The sequence below is a fragment of the Ascaphus truei genome, chromosome 2, assembly GCF_040206685.1.
Source record: "Ascaphus truei isolate aAscTru1 chromosome 2, aAscTru1.hap1, whole genome shotgun sequence".
Lineage (NCBI taxonomy): Eukaryota > Metazoa > Chordata > Amphibia > Anura > Ascaphidae > Ascaphus > Ascaphus truei.
The window spans coordinates 57,364,256-57,376,835 of NC_134484.1; the positions used below are offsets into that span (position 1 = coordinate 57,364,256).

Sequence of the window (12,580 nt, forward strand, 5' to 3'; positions counted from 1 at the left end):
CAGATGAGCTTACAATCTATTTTTGTCTTTGTTTTGTGTTCTGGCGCCTTGTTTCCCTTACAAAAACCAGAGCGCGGGCACTTTCACTGGTGTTTCGTTTCGGAAAAAAAATGTGTTTTTGTGGTACAAGATGTCGATTCGCTTTGGTTTTATATTTATAAACAATCCTTGCCTATACACAGCCCATCATCCTGTAGTCCATCATTGGTTCCTAATGCTGAAAATAATTTGGTAGCGTGTGAGTGCATCTGACGTTGGTTAATTGATCCTTCAATATATTTGTCATACTGTGTTCCACAAGTTTTTTTTCTCTTTTCACATATTTTGCGAGAGCTGCGCTCCTGTTTTGTTCTTCATATTTATAAACAATCACCGCCCCCCCACCCACCTCCCCAAAAAAAGGAGCAGGATTTAAAAAAAAAAAAAAAATGGTTTTCGAAATACCGCACTTATTTTCGTGCCAAGTTTTCTCGGTTAAATAAATGGAATAAATAAATAATCAGAAGATTAACCTTTCTCGGGTTTTAGTCGATATTTCTCTTGAATTCCAAAATAATTTCTGATGTTCGACATCTGATATTCAGATATCCAAACCACAAAACTGTCCGTCCTTAAAAAATACCTGTGGCAAGCACAACAAAATACCACATTGCTTTGATTCATACATTTTGCAAAACAAAGGTATGCTTTATTTCTTGCAAACTGCTTTTCCCTAAAGTTTTCACAGCATTTTCCCACCATTTTGCTACAAACGGTATGTTTTAATCCCTGCAAGTTACACCTACCATTCCCCTAATTGTTGTAGGCACAATTGAGCAGACTTCCAATTGATATGCCTATTATTATTATTAGCTAGACTTTCAAAGGTATATCTGAAATCACCTGGTTTGGCTGCCAACACCCTAGGGGAAGCAGTGACTGCCATATCTTGAAAAGCCTGTCTATTAACATCTGGCTATTTAAGTTTAATATGGGAGTTACATAGTTACATATTAGGTGAGGTTGAAAAAATACATATATCCAACAAGTGAAACCTATGTTAAATTTAGATGACAGATACTTATCCTATATTTTAATTTACAATTAATTGATCCTGGGGAAGGCAAACAAAAAAACCCCAGTGAAACATTATCCAATTATATCTCATAAGGGGAAAAATACATTCTTTTGTGACTCCAATAATGGCAATCAGATTACTCCCTGGATCAAAATCCTTCCCATGTTTACTTATTAGGTATATCCCTGTATACCTTTCCTTTCTAAAAAGACGTCAAACCGTTTCTTGAAGATATCAGCTATCATCACCGTCTCTATGGGTAATGAATTTCATATTTTAACTGCTCTTACTGTAAATAACTCTTTCCTATGTTGCTGTGGACATCTCCCTTTCTCCAACCTTAAGGGAGGACCCTGTGTCATTTGTAATGTCCTTGGGATGAATAGCACTTTTAAAGTTACTTGTAATGACCTGGAATATATTTGTAAATAGTTATCATATCCCCTCTAAAATGCCTCTTTTCTAATGTAAAGAAATGTCATTTAGCTAGCCTTTCCCCATAAGCCAGATTTTCCATCCTTTCGCTGTACTTTTTTTTTGTTCCATAATTATCCAGAGTTGACCAGACGTTAGACAGAAATCAGACAACTTGACAACGAACAGTATTAATGGCTGATGAAACTATGCATGTTGACACTGTATGCACTCTCCCACTGTGTGTATGAACATAAACCTTGAAAGCAGTTAGGAGATACAAAAAGATTGGAGGGAAACCAAATGATGCAGTGACAAGTGATAAATAGATCATAGCATGTTTATGAAATTTAAATCTACCTTAGTTTGACTCATCCTCATAAAATTGATACCCGATACCTCAGACCTAAACAGCTTCAGAGGTTTCCATCCTCCCATTCCTCTCCATGGTCCTACAATAGATAAGATTGTAGACCTCCAACTTCATGCCTGTCTAGAAAACAATAACATTCTGGAGAAAAATCAATCAGGCAAAAGACACTACTTTTCTTTTCCCTTTGATTATCCGTAGATAGTGCACATTTGATATTTATAAATATTGTACAGTACAACATAACCTATAGTATGCCATGTATTAAGGTTTTAGCAAGAAGTATTTTGTTTCGGGGGCCTATGGTGGGCATCCACTGAGGTTCACTGCCATTGACTTAAATGGCAATAAATGCTGCATCGTGTGCGTTAACCAGTAATGGGCCTATGTAACTCAGTGTAAGCGGTGTAATTCTGGAGCAAAAAATCGACAACATATGTTTCAAGAATATCCTTTTAAAAGCAAAAGGATTTTGCCACAGAGTTGATCCACTTTTGCCTTGATATATTGCCTATTGATTATTGACTTACAGTGTGCACAGTACAATGCTTGTATACATATTTAAAAAGTTGTTGCATGTTCCTTATGTTTGATTTTTGTTTCTGAAAAGATCAATTCTATTTCTCTATTTCCAGTGCCCAAAATGTCTGCATTAGTATTTGAATTGCAACCTGCTTTAGTAATTTATCTCACATTAGTTTTGTATAAGAATAGACATTTGACATTAGCTAAAACGTTTATTTACCCCATTTCTTGTATCTGTTGTGTGGAGTGTTTAGCCACTCCAAACAACCTAGTAATTTATTTGGTATACTATCACTTAAACTAGTTCAAGGTTTCCACCTTTCTTTTTCCAGTCTTATAACTATTTTTCCTGGTTTTCTCATGTAGCGCTGCTCCCCCCACCACCTCGCCCCACCCCCCCTTTGGGAGATCTGGCCTTTGCTACAGGTGTCACGGTGCTTCATACCCATTAGATTCCAGGAGATGCTGAGGGTCCGTGTTGGTATGGGGAAACAGGACAGGCTTTTGGGATGTCATCAGGCTGTGTTCTTCTCATGTGCTAACGCTTCCATTCACAGCAGGCTCCAGCGTGGCTGGAGACAGTCCCCACTGTGAAAGTCCTCAAGCATACCCCTATCCAATAGACTGTAGACTCAGGCAGGGGTATATAAAACAGGATCCTCTTTATTAGCATCCACTGCAGATCTTAGTACAACGGATACATGCTCTGCAGAGACAGGCCAAACCTCTGGATGGTACCTGACCTTCTATTAGAATTGAGGCCTTGCAATCTGTTAGATCTTTATCTTTAGCCAGCCCCTTAAAGGGGCTCAAGGGCACGTCTCAATCCCAAGGGGGAGAGACCCAGACTGACTATAATTTTGAATGGCTTCCTCTCTAGTGCAGAGTGGAGAGGGCACAAGGTCTGTACCCGGATTGGCTGCACACAGAACAAGTTCCACCTCCACCCCTTTGACTCAGAGAGGCTGCCTGAGGATGGGGAAAACCCAAGATGATAGCCTGCCACAGCCTGCAGCTACAAGGACTTACAGGACAGGGGGGGGGAGGGGGACAGAAGTATAGGCAGAACTAGGCTACACCTACAAGTCACATATATAGTTCAGGCTCCTTTTTAGAGGGTGGCTGAAGTGTGAAGGTGCTTCTTTTTCACGTGCCAATGCTGTATGAGACAAACGTGGAATTGAATACAGGCCTCCCAGTTGGCAGCACATAATACTTGTCACTGCATTATTTGGTTTCCCTCCCTTCTTCGAACTTCTTTGATGGTTTATTTTCATACACACACAGTGAGAGAGAGCAGGCAGTGTCAACATACAAAGATTCATCACCAGTAGCAGTTACATCGTTTGTAAGAACATTGTTCCAAACCGTCATTGGGATTAACTACAATGGGAAATGTCTTGCTTGAACATAATTTATTAATATTTAATAAATGTATCTTTTGCTAAACGTTTTGCTTTGATTTTGCTTGTTTGCCACAACTTTAAAATGCATTTTTAAGTATAGCTATTAAATCATTGAGCATATATGAGTTTGACTGTTGGCCGACAGAATAAGAATTTAATACACTATACTAGGAAAGTGTGGAATTTGGATCATGATAAAATACCTAATAATAGTCATATTTTAAATCCCTCAAAAGATTCCTTTCATGCTCAGTAGGATATATTCCTTTATGTTATTCATGTTGAAAACACCATGTTTTCTAATCTTACAAAATATTTACACTATTTACCAATGTATTCGTTGATTTAGTTAAGTAAATCATTGGTACTCAAACACTGGTCCCTTGATTCTTATCAATCCATCATTACAGATTTTAAAGCTCCATGTACTGACTTGTTACAAATGATTTTCTCTTATTATCCTTGGAAGATAGTACTGCATTTGCTTACCAGATGCTCATGATGCATCATTGGTGCCAATTCTTCACTTTTACTCTTCTACTGCTCCTCTTCTATGATTTAGCCTTAAACCAGGTTGCAGAAACGCTATGTAGCTACAACATTTATGATGCAACTAACCAAAAAGCATTGCAAAATTAAAAAAACATTTATGGTACAATAAATGAGTTGAGCATTTAGAGATTTTACTATGTGAAATAGTATGTGGTTAATATATATGTATGTGTGACCAGGGCTGCCAATAGATTTCCTTGGGCCCAGGACTAGAGTTTTGACCGGGCCACCCCCACATGTTGGCAGCCTTGCGAGCCCTTACCCCCCTTTCACACACTCATGAGCCACCTCCTCTATTCTTCCCCTCTCCCTGTGTATTTCTCTCACTGTCCCCCCTCCCCACCAACCTTTTTTCACCCCCTCTCTCCGCTATGACTTAATTACCCCACTCTGTGGATGAGCGTTGTTACAGGGAACACCTCTTGTGCATATCATTAGCACTAACGTCCGTTATAGCAGGGCGGGACCTGTTAGGCTAAAAACCGTACTTAACACTGTGTTAGTGAGCATTGAAGAAGTTAGCACTTAACAATGCGTAAACTTATGTATACGCCTCGGTAAGTCAATAACGGAGCTTTGTGGATCTGGGTCTCAACCTTTAGTAGCCTAAGTGGCAATCTTCGTCATGTGTTTAACACAGGAGTTGCCAACCTTTTTCCCAGGTCCAATAAATTGTCAAAAAAAATCTTGGGGGGGGGGGGGGCGGCACTGTCCTCCCAGTCGCTGCCATAGGGGGGCACTAGGAGGGCAGCGGCGGGATGACGACAGTCTGTATGTAGCGGTGGAGTTGCCAATAACTTTCCCGGGGCCCAGGACTATGTGTCGGTGGCCCTGTCAATTCCCCCCTTTCTGTCTCTTACACCCTCTCTCCTGTCTGTCTCTCACCTCTTTGCTCTCAACCCTCTTTATTTCTCCCCCACCACTCAGGTATTTCTCTCACCCTCTCAATGTCGCCCTCTCTCCTCCCCTCTGTCGCTCACAGCCTCTCTCTTCCAACTTCTCTCTATCTCAAGCTCCTCATCTCACACACACAATTCCTCCCCCATTTACAATGCTCTCCACTCACAATTCCTCCCCCCCCTTACTCACAATTCCTCTCCCCATCCACTCACAATTCCTCCCCCCCTTACTCACAATTCCTCTCCCCCTCCACTCACAATTCCTCCCCCCTAACTCACAATTCCTCTCCCCCTCCACCCACAATTCCTCCCACCCCACCAATTTGACCCCCTCGCTCATAATTTGACCACCACCACCACACACAATTTCACCCCCCCCCCCAAACTCACAATGTTACCCCCTCACTCACAAAAACTAAAACTTGCCATTGGCATTATTGAATAGAATGATAAATTGGCATTAAATATACATAACGACATTTATTTTATTTATCATCCTTTAGTGTATTGTGCATATGTTAGGCTACATTTGAGCCAGTGGAACAACTGTGGGACAGCTGCTCATCCAATAGGTAGGAGATAATGGGGCACTAGGGGTAAGTAAGATCAGAGATAAAACTATGCCAGAGAATCTCTCCGAGGGACAGTAGGCAGAGAGGAAGCCCCCAATTATTTGCACCCATTAATCTGTATGTAGGCAGTAAGGTAGAGGCTGGGGATGAGTGAGAGAGTATTTCAAGATAATGTAAACAGAATATGTTCCAGGTATAAATTATAGTGAAACCTGAATTGCAAGTGGGTGAATAAAACAATTTAACAGGTCCTATGGACTCAAACTAAAATAAAGGGACTCCGGGACAACATCGATAACAGACAAATAAAAGTACACTCAGAGAGTAAGTGCCGGTGTTTAGTAACAAAGCCCCATTGTGCATAAGATTGTTTGGTCTCCCAATCTGCCACCGTTTTATTACAGAATGGTTTTATTTGTAAAAGCATGGCAAGGGCACACTGAGTACTGTATAGGCAACGGAGGCTACTAATACCACTGCTATAACATAATTAACGTGGTAACGCTTCAAGGTCTCATTTAGGATCTGAAACCTTGAGTCAAGATCCTAGACCCAGAGAGGCTGAATTGCTACTAAGTAGAGGCAATTTTAGCCTGCACGCGAGCTGGAGCGTTTAATAGTGACTGTGTCTCTAAGTGGTAGCTGAACCTCACAATCGGGATAAACAGTCGCCGGATAGGAAGGGAGGGGAGGGTATGCCCTACTGATTAAACCTGCTGCTGTGGTACTGGTTCCCATATGTTGGATCGGAGTACAGGATCCCTAGGAGGGAGATCAGCTGGAAGTTTGCAGACGCTGATGCGGAGTGACCGTTGCGTTTGCTGTCCCTGTTATTTTGTTTATTTTTTATTCATTCCTTAAATTCACATTTCTGAACATATCAAATATAAAATAATGTGCATTTGAAACAACAATAAATAAAAGTGTAACCCCTCTTTATTCCCATTTATACGCAACTACTAGGAGGGAGGCCACCTCCCCTGTATTGGAATGAAAATGGTCAGACAACACGAGGCGACATGTTTTTTGGGGCAACAATACTATATAGGAATATAGTTGTAAAGTCACACAATCAGTCCGTTTATTGACCCTTGGCTCGGAGGACCCCAGATAATCCACAAATTATATTGTACTCGTTGATGTAGTAAGGAGAGTTATAGTTACATGCCTGTACTTCGCAAAAGTATAGCTGACACACCGTGTAACCCCTGTACCCTTATACATTCGGAATACTGACTGTACCAGACCCTTTTGCTTGATGGGATATCACTACGGCACTCCCCGCTAGGGCTCTTCTGGCTTTTCTTCGATCCAGGGAGAGGATGCTCCGACACCACACTCTGTCTGTCTCAGCTCTGCTTGGCACAGGGACTTTCTCACAGTTTCCCCCTCCGCAGCAGTTCTGACTCATCCATTCGCATTCTGCTCCCTATGTTCCTCTTAGCTCCTCCTCATGTGTGTAACCCTTCTCTGATACCCAATCACATGAACCCCTGAAAGGGTTCACAGTCATTGGCCAGAGAGCCTGTCCATAATTGGCCCAGGTATCTCTGAAAGGGGGGTTACAAAAGTGAACATTGACGTATAGCACTATTATAGTCAACGGGGCATATTTTTCCTTTGCATATTTATTTAGAATCTAACACACCAAATTTGAGGGAAATTCTTTATATACTTTTGAATAAACTCTGATAGGGTTGCCAGACGTCCCTTATATATAGGATTGTCCCATTTTCCAGGGAATTGTCAAATTATCCCTAAAAGGGCTGTCGGGATGCATAATTGCCCCATATTTTCTGGGTCACTGTTGGCTGCCAGGTCCCAGCTCTCTCCAGCTGCGGCTGGCCTTCACAACAACCCCCCCCCCCATTCCCCCTATGAGTTGGTCGGTAAAATTCTTGGGGGGGCAAAGTGTACGCATGTGTGAGGAGGGGGGGGATTTAGTGTAAGGGGGGATATAGGAGAGGGGGTTGAGTGTAAAGAGGGAGTGAGATTTGAGAGGGAGGGGAATTGAGGTAGTGGGATTGAGTAAGAGAAGGGGGTGTAAAAAATGGAGGGGAGTGAGATGGAGTGTAAGAGAGGGAGGTGGGGGAAATGAGGGGGTGTAAGAGAGGGGAGTGTAAGAGAGGGGGTATAAATAAAATAAATAAATTAAATAAGTATATGAGAGGGAGATATCATACCTGATTTTGATATCCCATACTGTATTATAAAAACCTAAATGTGGTAACCCTATGAATGCTGGACAAGAATATCACATATAAACAGTACTCAGACTTTAGCTGAGTTGCAACCTTCTAAATGCACGTTAGAGTTACTAATGGAGCATAATCTAATTTGTTGCCGTGAAATCAAATCTTCTTGGCGCCAGAACTCCTTATCTCAGGATTTACTTTACTGTACTTTCTAATAGGTTAACTTATCCAAATGTATATGAAAAGAAAAACAGCAAAAGTGTGAGACAAAAGGATTGTCCATATTATTTTTTTGAATCTTTAAATTCTATTACTGAGACATATACTGCAAAATATGAACTCTGAATCTAAAACCTGTAGACTTAAATTCTGAAAAACTCAAATTCGTATTACGATGAAGGTGGCACATAATCTTCTCTAACTTTGGGTAGAAACTCCCATTGCAACTCAGAGGTAAGGGAAAGGCGAATACAGACTCCTAGCCAAAAGTCACTCCAGAATACTACTCACTATTGATGGATAAGGATGAGTCTAACTACTACCTAGGTTCAGTACAGCCCGTACGGATCAGACAAACACTGAAAACGAGCAAATAGTGAAGCGCTCCACCTAAAATTAACCTGTGAGGTGCCAAAAAAATCATATTCTAGTGATATATAATCAATACTTTGTTCAAGTGCACAAATTACATGGTGATGGAACTAGAATGATTAATCACACACACACACACACACACACACACACACACACACACACACACACACACACACACACACACACACACACACATACATATATATGTGTGTGTGTGTGTGTGTGTAAAAAAGTGCCAAAAAATGGATGATAGCCCAGACAAGATGTGAATTCTAAAAGTAACAATAGGTGGTACAAATTTAAAATGGCAGCCAAAAGACAATAAGCAAGTCTATCCAATGACTTGCACTGAAGGCAATAATAAACAAGAGAACAAAAGTCCTTGGCGCAGTAAGAGTCAATAATACCAGTCTTGGAATATGATAATAGAATTAGTCCCGGTATTGTGATCGTTGATCTCACTTTGTCCCTTCAAATAATGATAATTCTGTGGCTACAAGAGAAAACAGACCAATGCGCAGTAACTTCTATAAAGCAGATCACTGCACTTTTCAGATGCCTATTTGCAACAAATAAGTAGTACACAGGCCATGGATTGTCTCTTTATCTTCAATCAGAAGAGCTGGATCGCTGGATCCCATGTAGCCTCCAAATCACAGTACCAATAAAATGAATAGAATAGACATAGTATGGTACCAAGGATAACATTTATTAAAATGTGCAAGACTATAGACATGCACTCACATTGTGTATGGTCTTGCCACGTAAATTTAAAAGTGCCGTCCGCCCTTGATTTAGGATAGGTATTAATATCAAGAGAACAAATTTAGGGACTGTCCATTCCCTTTAAGAAAGGACACCAAATCAAATTCAATATTGAGACCTCAGGTGCCAATGTTCTAAGACTCAAATAGTGTCAAGGTTCCCAAGAATACAACACTTGTATGTATAAAACACAGATTTAATATACTTAAAAACAAAATGAATACAAAATAAATTTGAAGGAACCACCAAAATAAATAACTTGGTGTACCTAGACTGTGTTCAAACTTGAACTCAAACCTAAACAACAACAATAATAATAAAATATCTCAAAATTATATCACAATTCTCAGACCATACCGTGATTGCAGGTATTGTGGAAAAGAGAAAAAAGAATAACTTTATTGGTTATATTGACACACTAAGCATAAAATATATTGCAAACATATTGCTAGTACAGTAACTGTACTTCAATTATACTTACAACCCCAAAAGGCAAATTGTGCTCTTTTAAACTTATTGTCCACTCTTTCCTATTCAAAGGGAAAGAATATTATCCACCGTTTCTTTTGTATGGATTAACCCTTTTTAGAGCAAGTATATTGTTCCAGTTTTTGATGGTTGATTGGTAAATCCAATGTGGTCCAAACAGTCCCACCCAGATATATATGAGGGCAGCGCTACTCTCCCGGTGTGGTGTTGGTGCACGTGGTTGTACCTTCCTGGCTACGCAAGTACACCGGGTATTTGTAGACAGGCGGCAAGTGTGGTCCCACGATGTGGGGTCTCCATCCCCCTTCTCGCCTTACATCCGGTAGCACAGTGTGAGCGATTCCGCCAGGCCTGGGGAATCCTCCGCTGCCGGTCCGTCTGCTCCGCAGAGTCGTCAGTATACTAAGGGGCAAGTCCCTTACTATGGGCAGCCCTACAATACATCTACAATCGTGTAGGGGACACTATCTGGGGCACATGGGGAACGGGTCTGGCCTTGTCCAGGGTGGCTTGACTAGCTCCCCGGACACTACCTCTCCCTTCGCTGGCTCCATCAGGACTGACCACGCCGTCTCCAGTTCCCGGAGGAAATCCTGAACGACAGGACCTCCTCTTCCGGCAGTGTCAACCGCAAGATGACCGCTGCCTTACGCACAGTCCATATACATGCGGCTGCGCCAACCACAACATGGCCGACACAGCTCACTAAACCCTCCCACGCGACGGTACCACTGTCAGGCAGGAGGCAAGGGAGGGTACCCTGCTATATATACATGTTCTGCTAACCTCCATTTCAGCCGCCTACCAGTCCTCCCGACATATTGTAGCCCACATGGACAATCTATTAGGTATACAATACAACTGCTTTTGCAATTTATGAAGGACTCTATTTCAAATATTTTATCTGTTGGACTTGAAATGTTTGCATTTCACACTATATTTACAACCAATATAGTTGGAACACGTGTAGTACCGTTTCAGTTCTTTTAACCACATGGTGTTTTTCTCCTTTACAGCACTAATAGGACAACTAATTTTTTATCCCCCGCAATATTTCCCAATGTTTATTTAATACCTTGGTAATTTTTGGAGCCATTGCATTGTATTGTGTGATGAATGGAATAAACTCTGTTCCATCCAGTACGCTCTTGTTTTTATTCTTACTCGTCATGCTAATGAGTTCCTCTCTGTCGGTGTTGCTGCCACTTTCATGGCTTTAGAAATACTAGTTTTGCTTCAATCTCTTTCTATGAATTTATTTTTGAGATCAAATGCTTGTTTCTCAAATGTGTGCACTTGGGAACAATTTTTTTTTATTCTAAGAAATTGGCCTTGTGGGATATTGTTTATCCACCAAGGGTAATGATGACTTGAAGCCAGAAGATATGTATTCACATTGACCTTTTTATAAAATGCCTTTGTTTCTATACCCCCCTTTTGTACAAATAGAGTTAGATCTAAAAAAATCTATTTTTCAGTATACCATAAGAATACATCTGAATAGCAATAATAAAATTAAAAAAATAGCATGCAACGGCTTGCACTTTGGGTAACACACACCCAGTATATTTGGGACAAATGCTTGTAAAACATGAACTTTGTGTGTGTTATGTTTGATAACTGATAACAGAACATGGAACGTGTGCTAATAGACATTATCTCACAGGAGGCTGACAAATGGAAATACATGTGTTGCCTTAATAATCAAAGATCAAAGTTATGAACACTTTCCTGTTCCTTGATACTGAAAATTAACTGCACATTGATACCCATCAACTGTTACAGGCACTTAATACACATAAGGTCTAGAAAGTACAGACTCATTAAATACCTGGTAATTTGAGTCTCTAACTATTTTATTGCATATCGGAACCTCATTATATGTATATGTAGCGGTGTTTCCCCCACCCTCTGGGAGATTCCCTGGCTACCAGGTGTGTAGTACTGTTTACCTGCTGGTTTACAGAAGCTCTGAGGTTTTGCTGTTTTTGTTGGGGAAGACAGGACAGGCTTTTGGGGTGATAGCTGGTTCTTTCTCACGTTGGTGTCAGCGCCTCCATCTCTTGCAGGCTCCAGGGATGTGGAGACAATCCCTGCAGGAGAACTCACTGATACTCCCCCTGATAGATTGCACTTAGAGGCAGGAGTATATTTTATAACAGCAACTCTTTATTCTTCATACGGCATATAACACAGCATACACTTCAATCGGCCTCCAGCCTCCGGATGGTCCCTGGACTCACACCCCCGGTCATGGGCACCATGTGCGGTCCTAGCTCTTCCATGACTCCCTATTAGAGTCAACGCTATCAGTCCCACTCCCCAGGGCCAGAGCCCTGCACACACTCTTCTAGGATATGTCTCTCTCAAGGGAGAGACAGGCTGACTCAATTTGGTAATGCAGCCCCTTAAGTACCGAGGGGGGGGTCCAAGGTCTGAGCCCCTTATTGGGCAGAACACAGGCCTTACCTCACCTCCCCCTTGTCACTCAAGGGAGCTGCTGCTGTGGGGAAAACCCTGGATTGGTCCTGACACTGCCTGCACTGTTACCAGGGCCTGTGTGTCAGGGAGGGCAGATTAGTAGCCAAGACAGGCATGGCTACATAAACATATAGTTATTATTAGTTCACATGACTCTAAAGGGAACAACGTCTTTTAAAATGGAACAAAAACTGTTATGTTATAGAATTTATGTTGCTTTATAATCAAGGTATGATCAGTGCAGCATTCTTTCCTTAGTTT

At 41.3% G+C, this 12,580-nt stretch overlaps 1 protein-coding gene across 2 annotated transcripts in view; it reads left to right on the forward strand.

The window, feature by feature from the left end:
* The window catches only part of RSPO2 (R-spondin 2), a 192,493-nt gene that overhangs the window by 168,031 nt on the left and 11,882 nt on the right, over positions 1-12,580 (forward strand). The gene's annotated exons all lie outside the window — the stretch shown is intronic.